The 15732-nt window shown below is 48.4% G+C and overlaps 1 long non-coding RNA gene across 1 annotated transcript; it reads right to left on the bottom strand.

Moving 5' to 3' along the window:
- Positions 1–118: 118 nt before the first annotated feature.
- LOC134729414 (uncharacterized) lies at positions 119–9839 on the bottom strand. The gene is made up of 2 exons (XR_010110498.1): positions 4320–9839; positions 119–1069 (listed from the first exon to the last, which is right to left on the bottom strand). It is a non-coding gene; the product is annotated as an uncharacterized LOC134729414 (long non-coding RNA).
- Positions 9840–15732: the final 5893 nt, after the last annotated feature.

Genomic DNA, 15732 nt, shown 5'->3' with positions numbered 1-15732 from the left:
TGAATACTGCAGTCCTTATGTTATTGCTTTGTTTCAATATCTGGTATGATTGCCTGAGGGACCTGAGGTTTTTAATCGTAGGGTTTTTTTTTAATCTTTAGAAGTGGTTGGTTATGTAAAATATTATTATTTGGTTTTTTTTTTTTGAGGCTGGATTTTGCTCTGTCACCCAGGCTGGAGTGCAGTGGCTCGATCACAGCTCACTGCAGCCTCAACCTCCTGGGCTTCAAGCAATCCTCCTGCCCCAGCCTCCCAAGTAGCTGGGATCACAGATGTGTGCCACCACGCCTGGCCAATGTTAAAAAATCCTTTAACTTTTTTGTAGAGATGCACTCGTGGACTCAAGCGATCCTCCTACTTGTCACGACCACCAGCCTCTTTCTGATAAACATTTACACTGTTTATTATCTGATGCCATTTCTATCTTCTTCCTTGTCGTCCAGACATCAAAGAATTAGGTTTCTTCAGGGTTTTCTTTTTCAAGTGCTCAGTGTTAAAGATCACTCACATTAGGGCCAGACACCACGGCTCATGCCTGTAATCCCAGCACTTTGGGAGCCCGAGGCGGGCAGAGCACTTGAGGTGGGGAGTTTGAGACCAGCCCAGCCAACTTGGTGAAACCCCACCTCTACTGAAAAAAATACAAAAATTAGCTGGGCGTGATGGTGCATGCCTGTAGTCCCAGCCACTTGGGAGGCTGAGGCATGAGAATCGCTTGAACCCAGGAGGCAGAGGTTGTAGTGAGCCGAGATCACATCAGCACACTCTAGCCTGGGTGACAGAGCGAAACTGACTCAAAAAATAAATAAAATAAATATCACTTACATTAGATATACCCAAGGGGTGGTCTATAGAGAGTTGGAAGCAGTGGTTATTGCAACAGGGGCACGGAAGTCATCTGGCTATGCCAGGATGCCCAGGGGATACTCGGGGTGGGTGGCATGGTGGTGCTGGGGACTCACCGCACAGGACGCTCTGATTGACGCACTGCCAGGAGTAGCGCTCTGTCTTGGGGCTGCAGCCGGCCTCCTCAGCTCGAGTGTAACAACAGTCGTGGCCATGGCAGCACCTGCGGATGTCACATGGGCAGGACAGCAGGTGGGTGAAGCTCTCTCCTGGCCCTCCTCTCTTGCCAGGACCATGGGTGACTGAAGACCCCCAGGGAGGCACAGCATCCTCTTATCTAAGATTTTTTTTTTTTTTTTTTTTTTAAGAGACAGGGTCTTTCTCTGTCGCCCAGGCTGGACTGCAGAGGCACAATCATAGCTCACGGCAGCCTTGAACTCCCGGGCTCAAGTGATACTGCCACCTCAACCTCCCAAGTCTGCTACTACAGGAACACAAACTCCTTTTTTAAATTTTTTGTGGATATGGGGTCTCACTATATTGCCTAGGCTGGTCTCGAACTCCCAGGCTCAAGCAGTCCTCCTACCTCAGCCTCCCCAAATGCTGGGATTACAGGTGGGAGCTACTGTACACCTGGCCTTATCTAAGCTGTTTCCCTGAAAATCCCCGTCTTGGGTAATGATTCCATTGGCCCCACCATGCCCTGTCCTGCCTTCCTGGCTGTGCCCAAGCTTGGTCCCTGCCTGCCTGCCTCCCTCTCTGGGTCTCGAGCTCCTGTGACACATGACTCCTCTCTCTTCCTGGAGTGATCCAAGCCCTGCCACTTCCTGACTTTGCCCACACTGTACCCTCTGCCTGGGGCAACTTCATGTCTGCCCATTGTCCCTTAGGCCTCAGCCCAGGCACAAGCCCCTGCCTCCAGAGGTCATCCAGGCCTCACCAGGCTACACCCGCTCGTAAAATTGGATTCCCTCCCTTCAGGGCAGGTTTATAATGAAATCCTCCTCAGAGGCCAGGTGCGGTGACACCCATCTGTAATCCCAGCACTTTGGGAGGCTGAGGTGGGAGGATCACTTGAGGCCAGGGGGTCGAGACCAGCCTGGGCAACATAAGAGAGACTCTTGTCTCTATAACAAATTTAAAAATTAGCTCACCAGGCCAGGCTCAGTGGCTCATGCCTGTAATCCCAACACTTTGAAGGCCGAGGCAGGTGGATCACGAGGTCAGGAGTTCGAGAGCAGCCTGACCAACATGGCGAAACCCTGTCTCTACTAAAAATACAAGATTAGCCAGGCATGATGGCACGCACCTGTAATCCCAGCTACTCGGGAGGCTGAAGTAGGAGAATTGCTTGAACCCAGGAGGTGGAGGTTGCGGTGAGCCAAGATCACGCCATTGCAGTCCAGCCTGAGCAACAGAGCAAGACTCTGTCTCGAGACAATAAAAACACACAAAAAATTAACTCGCCATGATGGCACATGCCTATAGTCCTAGCTACTTGGGAGGCTGAGGTGGGAGGATTCCCTTCAGCCCAGGAGTTTGAGGCTGCAGTGAGCCACTGTGATTGTGCCACTGCACTCTAACCTGGGCAAAAGCGAGACCCCAGGCTAGAGTGCATGATTTTGGGTCACTGCAACCTCCACCTCCCAGGTTCAAGTGATTCTCCTGCCTCAGCCTCTTGAGTAGCTGGGACTACAGGCATGTGCCACCACGCCTGGGTAATTTTTGTATTTTTAGTAGAGACAGGGTTTAGTAGAGACCATGGTGAAACCCCGTCTCTATTAAACAAATCTCTACTAACCCCATCTCTACAAAAAACAGCTGGGCGTGGTAGTGCACACCTGTAATTCCAGCTACTTGGGAGGCTGAGGCACGAGAATCATTTGCATCTTGGAGGCAGAGTTTGCAGTGAGCTGACATCGCACCACTGCACTCCAGCCGGGATGACAGAGCAAGACCCTGTCTCAAAAAAAAGAAAAAGGAACAAACAACAGCAACGACAACAAAAAAACCTCTGTGTCAATCACAGCCTTCAAGCTAGGGGAGAGGCGGCCGAATTCTGCCCTCTGCTAACTGACTATAGCTTTGTGGAAATGGGTGAGTGGCGTGCCCTTGTGAGCCTCAGGGCCCCATCTGTAAAATGGGCATAACTGTCATGCCCGTCTTTAAGAACAGCCTTGGGGGTAAATGAGTGGAAGTCATGGAAAGATCTCAGCCCACAACCTTCCACAGAACAGACGCTTCTCACACAGTAAGTAGCAGGAGCGCAGAGGCTGCAGGCCTGAATCCAGCCAGACTGCCTGGGTTCAAGTCCCAGCTCCCACGTCTTGGTAACTATGTGGCCTCAGACAAGTTACTTAATATTTCTTTTTTTTTTTTTCAGACGGAGTTTTGCTCTGTCACCCAGGTTGGAGTGCAGTGGTGTGATCTCGGCTCATTGCAACCTCTGCCTCCCGGGTTCAAGCAATTCTCCTGCCTCAGCTTCCTGAGTAGCTGGAATTACAGGCACCTGCCACCACACACAGCTAATTTTTGTATTTTTAGTAGAGACGGGGTTTCACCATGTTGGCCAGGATGGTCTCGAACTCCTGACCTCGTGATCTGCCTGCCTCAGCCTCCCAAAGTACTGGGATTACAGGCGTGAGCCACCGCACCTGGACACGTTACTGAATATTTCTGTGCCTAGGTTTTTCATGTGAAATGGGATTGTTGTGAGAACACAAAGGGATTCCCAGGGCAGTTCCTAGTGCATAGTCTGGCTGCCTTTGTATGTGTGTGTGTGTGTGCATGCATGCGCGTGTGTGTGTGTTTAATATAGAGACAGGGTCTCACTCTGTTGCCTAGGCTTGTTTCAAACTCCTGGGCTCCAGTGATCCTCCTGCCTCGACCCAAAGTGGTGGGATTACAGGCATGAGTCAACACACCTGGTCACTTTATATTATTATTATTTTTTTCTTTTGAGACAGGGTTTGGCACTGTTGTCCAGGTTGGAATACAGCGGTACAATCTCAATTCACTGCAAACTCTGCCTCCCGGGTTCAAGCAATTCTCCTGCCTCAGTCTCCCGAGTAGCTGAGATTACAGACGCCTGCCACCACACACAGCTAATTTTTGCATTTTTAGTAGAGATGGGGTTTCACCATATTGGCCAGGCTGGTCTTGAACTCCTAACCTCAAGTGATTTGCCCGCCTCGGCCTCCCAAAGTGCTGGGATTACAGGAGTGAGCCACCGCTCCTGGCCAATTTTTTAAGGCAACGTTTTCAGCCCATGGCCAGGGTAAGGCGCAGCTAGTACCAAGATCTGGCTTCACTGGCCATGTTATCCAAGAGGCCTCTGCCTGCCTGCAAAGTAGTACTGCACACTGGGATCTCCCTGGACCAAACCCCAGCTTCAGTTTTGGGTACTTCCTCATAAGCCTTGACTACCCCAGAGTGTGAGGGATTTTGTAGCCTGGTCCCAGGCATGCACTCACCAGTCAATGGCATCGCGGGGCTGGCCATGGCCTCCCAAGCCACAAAAGCAACCATATTTCACATAGGCGATGGGGGTTCAGGGACCAACACAACCCACAATTCCTGCCAGTTCCAGGATCCCACGCCGGTGCACACATAATATCCTGGAGGCTGGGGGGTAAACAAAGGTGACAGGCTGCAGGTCAGGGCTTCCCAGACCCCTGGGAAGGGCATGAGCCTGAGAAGAGCATAGGTGTTACAGCCTGGCTGTCTGGGTTTGAGTCCTACTTCCTGGCTGTGTGACCTTGGACAAATTCCTAACCTCTCTGGGCCTTGGTTTCCTCATCTGTGAAATGGGGGATAAGCTGACTTCAACTCATATGAATGAAATGAGATAATGAGTATAAAGCCCCTGGTGCATGAAAAGGCTATTATAATCCGGCTGGGCTCAGTGGCTCACACCTGTAATCCCAAGATTTTGGGAGGCCCAGGCGGGCAGATCACCTGAGGTCAGCAGTTCAAGATCAGCCTGGCCAACATGGTGAAACCCCATCTGTAGTAAAAATACAAAAATTAGCCGAGCATAGTGGTGCACGCCTGTAATCCCAGCTACTAGGGAGGCTGAGGAAGGAGAGTCACTTGAACCTGAGAGGCAAAGATTGCAGTGAGCCAAGATTTTGCCACTGCATTCCAACCTGGGCGACAGAGCAAGAGTCTCAAAAAAAGAAAGAAAAAAAAAAGGCTAACTATTATAATCAAGGTCCTCAAGGTAGCCAAGGAGGGAAAAGAGTCGTGCATGAAACCTTTGTCCAGTTCCCTGTATTGGGCACTCGGCATCATATGAGCCTACAGGTGTCTGTCACCAAGGTGGGCTCCTCTGTGGCAGCTCCCAGGCCCTGGCACTGCCCTGTGCTCATGACTTTTCCTCCAGACTCAGGCTCAGGGCCCTTGGTATCTCCTCTTATTTTCACTGCCAGATAGGAAGGCCCCTTGGCCTGAGCCCAGCCATTTTTCTAGATCCTGGCACAGCTTGGACATGTAATGGTGCCCAATGCATGTGACTGGAACCCCTGCATTGGACATGTAGGAAACGAGGCCAGCCGGGAAAGGTAACCCCACATTCCCACAGCCAGCAGGAACTCAAGCAGAGGCTTCAACCCAGGCTTCTGACTTGCAAACCAGTGCTCCTTCCTCCTTACACAGTAACAACAGGGGAAGGTGGCCTTCCGGGTTGCCAGAACTGAGTGGTACCAGCAATAGAGTGGAAACTCACACACAGGTTTGCCTGCTTCCTGGTTTAGGTTTAGGGTTTATACGGCTCTGGGAGGTTGATGCATTGTGTTTGATCATCCCTTTTTTTTTTTTTTTTTTTGAGACAGAGTCTCATTCCTGTTGCCCAGGCTGGAGCACAGTGGTGTAATCTTGCTCACAGCAACTTCTGCCTCCCAGGTTCAAGCAATTGTCCAGCCTCAGTCTCCCGAGTAGCTGGGATCACAGGCGTGCCCCACCACACCCAGCTGATTTTTGTATTTCTAGTAGAAACGGGGTTTCACCATCTAGGCTGGGCCGGTCTCAAACTCCTGACCTCATGTGATCCACCTGCTTTGGCCTCCCAAAGTGCTGGGATTATAGGCGTGAGCCACTGCGCTCATCCTGATCATCTTGTCTCTCTTTTTTTAAATAGAGACAGGGTCTCACTCTGTCACCCACACTGGAGTGCAGTGGCACAATCATAGCTCACTGCAGACTCCAAATCCTGGGCTCAAGCGATCCTCCTGCCTCAGCCTCCAGATCCTGGGCTCAAGCGATCCTCCTGCCTCAGCCTCCCGACATATGGGCATGCACCACCATGCCCAGCTAATTTTTAAATTTTTAGTAGATCTGCGGTCTCACTATGTTGCCCAGGCTGGTCACAAACTCCTGGCCTCAAGTGATTCTCCTTCCTTGGCCTCCCAAGGCGCTGGGATTCCAGGCATGAGCCACCATGCCCAGTCTCATTTCTGTTTTATCTAGAACATGTTTTCATCACACTGACTTTTTTGAGAAGTCCAGGCCAATTTTAAATTCCATTTTGTCTTTTTATCAGTGGAAAAGTAGCATATTTATGTTGCACGACAAAGATGAATCAAATAGGAAGAAAATGTAAAACACATCTGGGGCCGGGCACAGTGGCTCATGCCTGTAATCCCAGCACTTTGGGAGGCCAAGGCGGGTGGATCACCTGAAGTCAGGAGTTCCAGACCAGCCTGACCAACACGGAGAAACCCTGTTTCTACTAAAAATATAAAATTAGCCACGCATGGTGGCGCATGCCTGTAATCCCAGCTACTTGGGAGGGTGAGGCAGTAGAGTCGCTTGAACCCGGGAGGCAGAGGTTGCAGTGAGCCGAGCTCATGCTATCACACTCCAGCCTGGGCAATAAGAGTGAAACTCCGTCTCAAAAAAAAAGAAACACACACGAAAATAAAATGGCATTTAGAGTTGAAAGCCTCACCTTCCTCTCTGGATGGTGAGTCCTCACTCTCCCAGCAGCCCACGCCTCTGCCTCAAACCTCCATGGCTCCCATGAGTCTGGATAAAACTAAGGAGTCTCACTGCACCTCAAGTCCTGGGGGTAGTCAGCCCCTCTCACCCCTCCCTCATCCTCTCACACAACAGTCATGTACTGTCCCTCCAGTTATGCCCGGTCACGCAGACTGGTGCAATCTATCCATCTCTGCTGCTCAAATACCCTCACCCCATCCTCAGCCTGCTCCCAGGCCACCTCCCTCCAGAATCCACCTTGTCTGCCAGGTGGCCATAGGGACCCTCGCCATACTGTCTGCTTGTGGCAGTGCCCTCCAGCCTGGGGAGTCTTCCAGAGCAGATATCTGGCCAAGTGCAGTGGCTCATGCCTGTAATCTCAGCACTTTCAGAGGCCAAGGCAGGTGGATCACCTGAGGTCAGGAGTTCGAGACCAGCCTTGCTAACATGGTGAAACCCCGTCTCTACTAAAAATACAAAAATTAGCCAGGTGTGGTGGTGGTGCATGCCTGTAGTCCCAGCTACTCAGGAGACTGAGGCAGGAGAATCTCTTGGCCCCGGGAGGTGGAGGTTGCAGTGAGCCGAAATGGTGCCACTGCACTCCAGCCTGGGCAACAGTGAGACTCTGTCTTAAAAAAAAAAAAAAGAAAAAGAGTGGAGCTCTGATATAAGCTGCCCTGGCACACTGTGAGCTTCCAGAAATGGTCCCTTGACCTCTAAATCCACCAAGACCCAGGGAACATGCCCTCTCTGAGCACTCTGACAATGATTTGCATTTCTCTAATGACCAGTGATGATGAGCTTTTCTTCACATGTTTGTTGGCCACATAAATGCCTTCTTTTGAGAAGTGTCTGTTCATATCCTCCGGCCACTTTTGGATGGGGTTGTTTTTTTCTTGTAAATATGTTTAAGTTCCTTGTGGATTCTGGATATTAGCCCGATGGATAGATTGCAAAACTTTTCTCCCATTCTGTAAGTTGCCTGTTCACTCTGATGATAGTTTGTTTTGCTGTGCAGAAGCTCTTTAGTTTAATTAGATCCCATTTGTCAATTTTGGCTTTTGTTGCCATTGCTTTTGGTGTTTCAGTCATGAAGCCTTTGCCCATGCCTATGTCCTGAATGGTATTGCCTAGGTTTTCTTCTTGGGTTTTTATGGTTTTAGGTCTAACATTTAAGACTTTAATCAATCTTGAGTTAATTTTTGTATCAGGTGTAAGGAAGGGGCCCAGTTTCAGTTTTCTGCATATGGCTAGCCAGTTTTCCCAACACCATTTTAAATAGGGAATCCTTTCCCATTCTTGTTTTTTATTACAACTTTTTACCTAAACATTCAATAGTTTTCACTAACTTTTTGGCAATGAGGCAGCTGAGTCTAAGTAGGTTAAATCACTTATCTGAGGTCACACGGCAGGACAGTGCTTGTTCTGCAAAGTTAAATGTGTTTCTTTTTGTGGACCATGAGAACATCTCCAACTGCCCTTTTTGACTTGGCCACCAGGGAACTCAGCGCCATGTTCTCAAATCCAGTTTAGTAACTGGCCTTCTGGCCTGTATATCTTTATTCTGCCTTCCATCCTGCTCTGTTCTGCTTTTACCTCTTATTCTAGATTATCTTTCTTTAGTCCTAATTTAAAATTTATATCTATAATCTTGTTATATATATTTCTTGGCATCTACTGTAAGTGGGTAGTGAACGAATAAACAAAATGTGATGAATTTTAGAGGACTAAGAAGGGCCTAAGTCACACCAAGATTCATGCTGGATAATTTGTCATCCACCCAGACTGTGGTTCTGCACTCGCCAGTAACCAGTTTTTTTTTGTTTTTTTTTTTTTGCTTTTTGCCAACCATACATTTTGCTTTCATGGTATCGAAGTGGTTTAAGCTTATGGCTTCCAGCCTGCAGTGGCCATGAGGGGTCAGTCTCTCGTCAGGAGGGGTTGGCAGACTCTGTTCTCAGATAGGCAGCAAGGATGGAGGTGGGGCAGGAGCAATTTCACTACCTGCCTGGCGTCTGGGTCTTGCTTAGAGAAATAATTCCAGGCTCTGCTGCTTTCGACTCTGTCTCTCATGGTTCCACTGATTCCTGCAGAGATCTAGAGAGAAAATTTCCAGCTAGGAGTTTCTGGCTCGTTTGATTTTGAACATGTTTTGAGTATTCCACCCCTTACCCCCCCCGCCCCCACTCACTACTCTATAGTTTTTTTTTGTTTTTAAGAAAACAGTTTGAAAGCAAAAATAAATAAATAATTCAAAACAGAGGGGCCATTTTTATTTACTTTGGTTGTTTCAGGATAGGGAAGGGAGCTTACACTTTTTTTGAACTCTTATTCTATGCCAGCCGATGTACCACATTCTTAGCTTAAAAGCCTGCTTCTCTTTGATTTCAGAATAACTTGGAAATAAATTATCAGACCCTGCATGCTCTGATCCTGGCTGTCTGCTCTAACTAAATCTCCCCTTCCTTGCTTCCTCCAGCGAGTTGTTCTCCCTTCACCTCCCAGCACAAGCTTTGCACGTGTTGCCGTCTGTCCTACAAAGGTCCGTCCCTTCCCAGTCTCCGTGTGACTCCCTCCTTCACACCCATGGTTCTCCACTGAAATGTCCTTTGAGCGCGTCTCAGATGCCTCAGTCTAAAGTAGATGATTCCGGGCTGGGTGCAGTGGCTCACGCCTGTAATCCCAGCACTTTGGGAGGCTGAGGCAGGCAGATCACCTGACATCAGGAGTTCAAGACCAGCCTGGCCAACATAGTAAAACCCCGTGTCTACTAAAAATACAAAAATAAGCCAGGCATGGTGGCGGGTGCCTGTAATCCCAGCTACTTGGGAGGCTGAGGCAGGAGAATCGCTTGAACCTGGGAGGCGGAGGTTGCAGTGAGCTGAGATCACGCCACTGCACTCCAGCCTGGGTGACAGAGCAAAACTCTGTCTCAAAATAAATAAATAAATAAATAAATAAATAAATAAATAAATAAATCAGATGATTCACAGAAACCTCTGTTCTTTTAGAGCACTCTTCAACACTTTTTATGCTTTTTATGTTTGATTTATAATAAATATGTTTCTTTCACTATACCATAAGTATATTCCTTCTTCTAAGTTTCATTAAGGTAGAATCACGTATGTCTTATTTCCTGTTATATCCCTAAGTACCTAGCATGTAGTAGGCATTCAATAAAAATTGATTGAATGATTGAACACTCAATCCCATGATTTGAGTGTTTTTTTTGTTTTTGTTTGTTTGTTTGTTTTGAGACAAAGTCTTGCTCTATCACCCAGGCTGGAGTGCAGTGGTACTATCTTGGCTCACTGCAATCTCTGCATCCTGGGTTCAAGCGATTTTCTTGCCTCAGCCTCTCAAGAAGCTGAGACTAACTACAGGCATGTGCCACCATGCCCAGTGATTTGTTTTGCGTGTGTGTGTATTTTTAGCAGAGATGGGGTTTCACTGTGTTGGCCATGCTGGTCTTAACTCCTGACCTCAGGCCATCCACCCTCCTTGGCCTCTGAAAGTGTTGGGATTACAGGTGTGAGCCACCACGCCTGGCCTTTTGTAATTATTCTAACAGCTACTACTTATTAGGTGCTGACTGTATGCCAGGCACTGTGCCAATTGATTTATTTATTTTCAGGGATTGGGTCTTGTTCTGTCACCATGGCTGGAGTTCAGTGGCACAATCATAGCTCGCTGAAGCTTCAAACTCCTGGGGTTAAGCAGTCCTCCTGCTTCAGCTTCCCAAGTAGCTGGGATTACGGAGATATACCATTACACTCAGCTAATTTTAAAAAATGGCTGATTTTTTTTTTCAGAGATGGAAAAAAAACCAAAAAACAAAAAACAGCTACTACTTATTAGGTGCTGACTGTATGCCAGGCACTGTGCTGTTTTTTTTAAAATGTTTTTTATTTTTTTAGAGTTGGGGTCTAGTTCTGTCACCATGGCTGGAGTTCAGTGGCATGATCATAGCTCACTACAGCTTTGAACTCCTGGGCTTAAGCAATCTTCCTGTCTCAGCTTCCCAAGTAGCTGGGATTACAGGCATGGGCTATCACACCCAGCTAATTAAAAAGACATTTTATTGTATAGATAGGGGTCTGGCTATGTTGCCCAGGTTAGTCTCAAACTCCTGGCTTCAAGCGATTCTCCTGCCTCCACCTCCCAATGTGCTGGTGTTACAGGTGTGAGTCATGGCACCTGGCCCTGTGTTGATGTTTTACATACAGCATCTCATTTAATCCCCACCAGGATCCTGTGGGGATGGATTGGATTATCCCCTACTCCTTGGAAGAGCTTAAGGATACCCAACCAGTTGGTGATTGAGCTGGGATTTGAACTCAGGCATTCTAATGGCAAAGCTGTGCCCCTTCCACTCTACCATCGTGTTCCTCTCCAGGGGAGGTGTCCCTGCAGTGCTGTGACTTTGTCGTCGAACATGTGCTGAGGTACGTGAATCCTCTGGAGAAGAAGGGCAAAGGAACAGGCTTTCCAGGCAGGAAGCCCCTGCAGGCGAGGGAGGAAGGCTGCAAGGGACATGGTAGGAGGTATCTTGCTCCCCATAGCTGGGCTGGGAGGATGAGATGGCTGAGAGCCAGGAGCTGGGCTGGGGTTAGGCTCATATCAGCCTGCAGAGGGCTTTGGGGAACCCAGGCTTTGGGGCCAGACAAACATAGCTTCTCACCCGCCTGATCATTTCCTCTCTGTTGTATCCTATGTTTCTGGGTCTCAGTTTCCTTATCTATGAAATGGGGATACCATGACCTGTTCTGCCTGCTTCATAGAGTGCTAAGGAGCAGATGACATAATGTGTGCAAAAGCAGCTGTTCTTATTTCTATTACTTATTTTCATTATCGCTATTCTCAAGCAGGCAGACTGTAATTTTTTACCTCTTTCTTTTTTTTCACCCTTGAGTTGTTTGGAAGTTATTTTTAAAAGTTTTGAAGTGTCCTTTTCTGTATTTGGCAAAAGCAAAATGGAAATTGATAGCATTGTCACCATCGGCATCCCCTCACTCCGGCCGCCTGGCTGGGGGACAGCTCTGGGAAAATGTGGAGATGTCTGTTGTGGGCGGCAGGTTTGTTATTGCGTGAACTTTTCTGGCGAGACCTGACCAGCTCCCTTTTAAGGCAATTTCTCGTGTTCTTGTTCCTCCTCTTTTCTTTTCCTGCCAATGTCAGGTCCTCTGTGCCATCTCCAGGCTCAGAAATCCGTACAGCCAGAGTCGGTCCCCAGTTTGGCCACTTCCAGCTGAAAAGCTTTCCCATGCCTTCCCTTTAACTTAGAATAGCATCCAAATCCTTCATTGTGACCAAGGCCCTGTGCAGTCTGCTCCTGTCACTTTCCTCTCCATTACTCAGCTCCAAAAGTGTCACCTCCCTTGACTCCTCCAATGCCCCGCATGGTTTCCAGCCCCAGGGTCCTTGTGGGGGTCTTTGCCAGGAATCCTGTTCCCCATTTTTTTGTTATGGGTAGCTCTTTCTCATCTTTGATATCTCTGCTCCAGAGTCAACTTCGCACATGGCTCTTCCCTAACCCACACTAAAAAATAAGCCTCCTTAAAGAAAAAAAAGAGGCTGGACGTGGTGGCTCATGCCTGTAATTCCAGTGCTTTGGGAGACTGATGTAGGAGGATCACTTGAGACCAGGAGTTTGAGATCAGCCTGGGCAACACATTGAGACCCCATCTCTACAAAAAAAAAAAAAAAAAATAGCGAGGCGTGGTGCTGTATACCCGTAGTTCTAGCTACTCTGGTGGCTGAGGCAAGAGGATTGCTTGAGCCCAGGAGTTCGAGGCTGCAGTGAGCCATGATTGCACCACTGAACACCAGACGCAGTGTCATGTACTTGTAGTCCCGGCTGCTTGGGAGGCTGAGGTGGGACCATCTCTTAAGCCTGGGAGTTTGAGGCTGCAGTGAGCCCTGATCATCCCTGTGAATAGCCATTGCACTGCAGCCTGAGTTACACAGATACGTCTCTTAAAAAATAAATGAAAAGAAAAGCCTTTTAAATTCAGTGTCTTCGCATAGTTAGTCCAACCTTAAGGAGTGTTACCAGATACAAACAGGATGCCCAGTTACTTTTTTTTTTTTTTTTTTTTTGAGACAGAGTCTCACTCTATCTCCCAGGCTGGAGTGCCGTGGCATGATCTTGGCTCACTGCAACCTCTGCCTCCCAGGTTCAAGTGATTCTGATGCCTCAGCCTCCCGTGTAGCTGGAATTACAGACGTGCACCACCAGGCCTGGCTAATGTTTGTATTTTTAGTAGAGATGGGTTTTTGCCCTGTTGGCCAGGTTGGTCTCGAACTCCTGATCTCAGGTGATCTACCCACCTTGGCCTCCCAAAGTGCTGGGGTGACAGGCGTGAGCCACCATGCCTCGCAAAACTTTGTAGCCCAGTTTGTTCTATTTTTTTTTTTTTTTTTGAGACAGAGTCTCGCTCTGTCGCCCAGGCTGGAGTGCAGTGGCATGATCTTGGCTCACTGCAACTTCTGCCTCCCGGGTTCAAGTGATTTCCCTGCCTCAGCCTTCCAAGTAGCTGGGAATATAAGCGCGTGCCACTGCACCCAAATTTGAACCTTAGATAAACATTGAATAATTTTCCAGTATTACATCAGATACATAACTTGTATTTTAAAAATCATTCCTTATTTCACTGGATTTAAAATTGAATTGGGTGTCGTATATTTTTACTTGTTAAGTCTGGCAACCCTACCCTCTAGAGAGAGGTGTTGAATGAATGAGTGTGAAGTCCTTAGCTTAGGGCCTGGCGCTCAGTAGGTGCTAAGTAAATGTCACCTGTCAGCATCTTCCTCCTCCTCCTCTTCCTCCTCTAGTTGCTTCTCGGAGCTAAGGTCTCCCTGCTCCTTTTTTCCTCTATGGAAATGGATGAGAAAAGGTTTTCTAACAAGGGGCCATCACCTGGATTTTTAGAATAGCATAAAATATTCTCTGCTGCAGCTTCGGAATCCGATTGTGCTGGTGTTTGGCAGGAAAATGCAGTGAGTTATCACAGAGCGTTCCCTCCAGCACTGGGTCATGCAAATATTTATTGCGAGTGTTAAATAATAAATGGAGCAGCCTGCCCAGTGGTAAATCTGTCATGTTTGGTTTCAGCCAGGAGTTGTGATGGCTCTGGAATCGCTGCCCGTTTCACCGCATCCACCTGCCCTCTAGAGGAGCAAGGCCAACAGCCGAGTTCTCTGGGGTGGCATCAGTGGGCTGGTGTGGAAGCCAGAGGGGCGGTGGGGGGAGTCAGCCAGGCACGGAAACTGGCAGGTAAGGCAGCCCTGTGGCCCAGGAACCCGAGCCGCAGCCACGCTGAGCAGGCCTGGACCTTTGAGTCCCGCTGCCACCACAGTTCTCAGGGGACACGGCCTCATTGTCCACATCTGGATTTCTCTTTCCATATTTCCCTCATTGCTCTTGTCAGCTTCACTCTGGCTGACTGGCTGGAGCTGGCAAGCTTCTGAAAGTGGAGTCAACCTTCCGACCCTTTTTCTAGGCTGAGTGGTGGGGGGAGGAACGAGACCGTGTGTTGGACTCAAACTCGATGCAATAATGTTTCCCAGCGCCTGTGGTGTGCTGGGGCTCCTAGCACACATCCTCTTGTTTAACCTCAGCATTGCAACCTGAAACACAGACACGTGGGTTCTTGAGCCAGATGCCTCTGAGTTGGAATCCTATCTCTGCACTTAACAAGCGGTATGACCTTGAGTGAGCCACAGTTTTTCAGAGCCCCTGTTTCCTGATCTGTAAGGTGGGGGAGATGGTGGCACTCACCTTATGGGGCTGTTATGTATTAGTCCATTGAGGTGTCTTAGCCTGTTTTGCGTTGCCATAAAGGAATACTTGAGGGTGGGTAATTTATAAGAAAAGAGGTTTGTTTAGCTCACGGTTCTGCAGACTGTACAAGAAGCATGATGCCAGCATCTGCTTCTGTTGAGACCTCAGGAAGCTTTTCTTCACTGTGGAGGGTGAAAGGGGAGCAGGTGTGTCACATGGTGAGAAGAGGGGTGAGAGAGAGACAGGAAGGGTGCCAAACACTTTTTTAACAATCAGACCTCGCCGTGAACTAAAAGAGTGAGAACTCACTCATTACTCAGGGAGGGCACCAAGCTATTCATGAGGGATCTGCTCCCACCACCCAAATACCTCTCGCCAAGCCCCGCCTCCAACATTGGGGATCACATTTCAACATGAGGTTTGGAGGGGACACACATCCAAACTATCTTATGAGGTAGTAGGATAATGTAGGTGAAGACTTGCACAGTGCCCGGGACCTGGGGACAAATGCTAGCTCTGATGGTTAATAATGGTCCAGAGAAGAAAATAACTGCTCAGATGCACAGACATGACTGCACTAGTCAACCATGCAGGTATGAGTCCCCATCCTAGAGTATGGGGTGCATAGAGCTCTAGCCCACCATTATTGAGTTGTAGAACTAAGGCTCCAATCTGGGGCTTTATGGATCCCTAAATCATGCCCTTTCACCTTCCCCATATCTGCTTTATTCCTCATAGGGTGGCAGGGAGGGTGGAGCTCATGCCTGGCCTTAATCATCATGGCCTAAGTTTGGTAGTGTCCAAACAGTGGTGAGGGGTGAAGTTGTAGGGTTGCCAGGTAGGTTGTGTTTGGCTTCAAATCACTGAGAACCCAACTGGAAGTGGTGTAGATGCTAATGGAAGTTATTGTTTCTCTGCAGGGGGCCATGTGGTTAATTGATTCAGTGGCTCCATTGTGGAATGGTGGGCCTTGTTTCCTTCCACTTTTCCACTATTCCATTCTTAACAGCTGGCTCTTGCCCTCAGCCACACCCCATCATGGTCTCCAGATAATATGGACAAGAGAGAAGAGAGCCTTCTTCCACTTGTTCCCCGCTTGTTTTTGAGACAGGGTCTCACTCTGTCAC

Source organism: Pan paniscus, chromosome 18 (genome assembly GCF_029289425.2).
Source record: "Pan paniscus chromosome 18, NHGRI_mPanPan1-v2.0_pri, whole genome shotgun sequence".
Lineage (NCBI taxonomy): Eukaryota > Metazoa > Chordata > Mammalia > Primates > Hominidae > Pan > Pan paniscus.
This window is presented reverse-complemented; position numbering and strand designations above follow the sequence as displayed.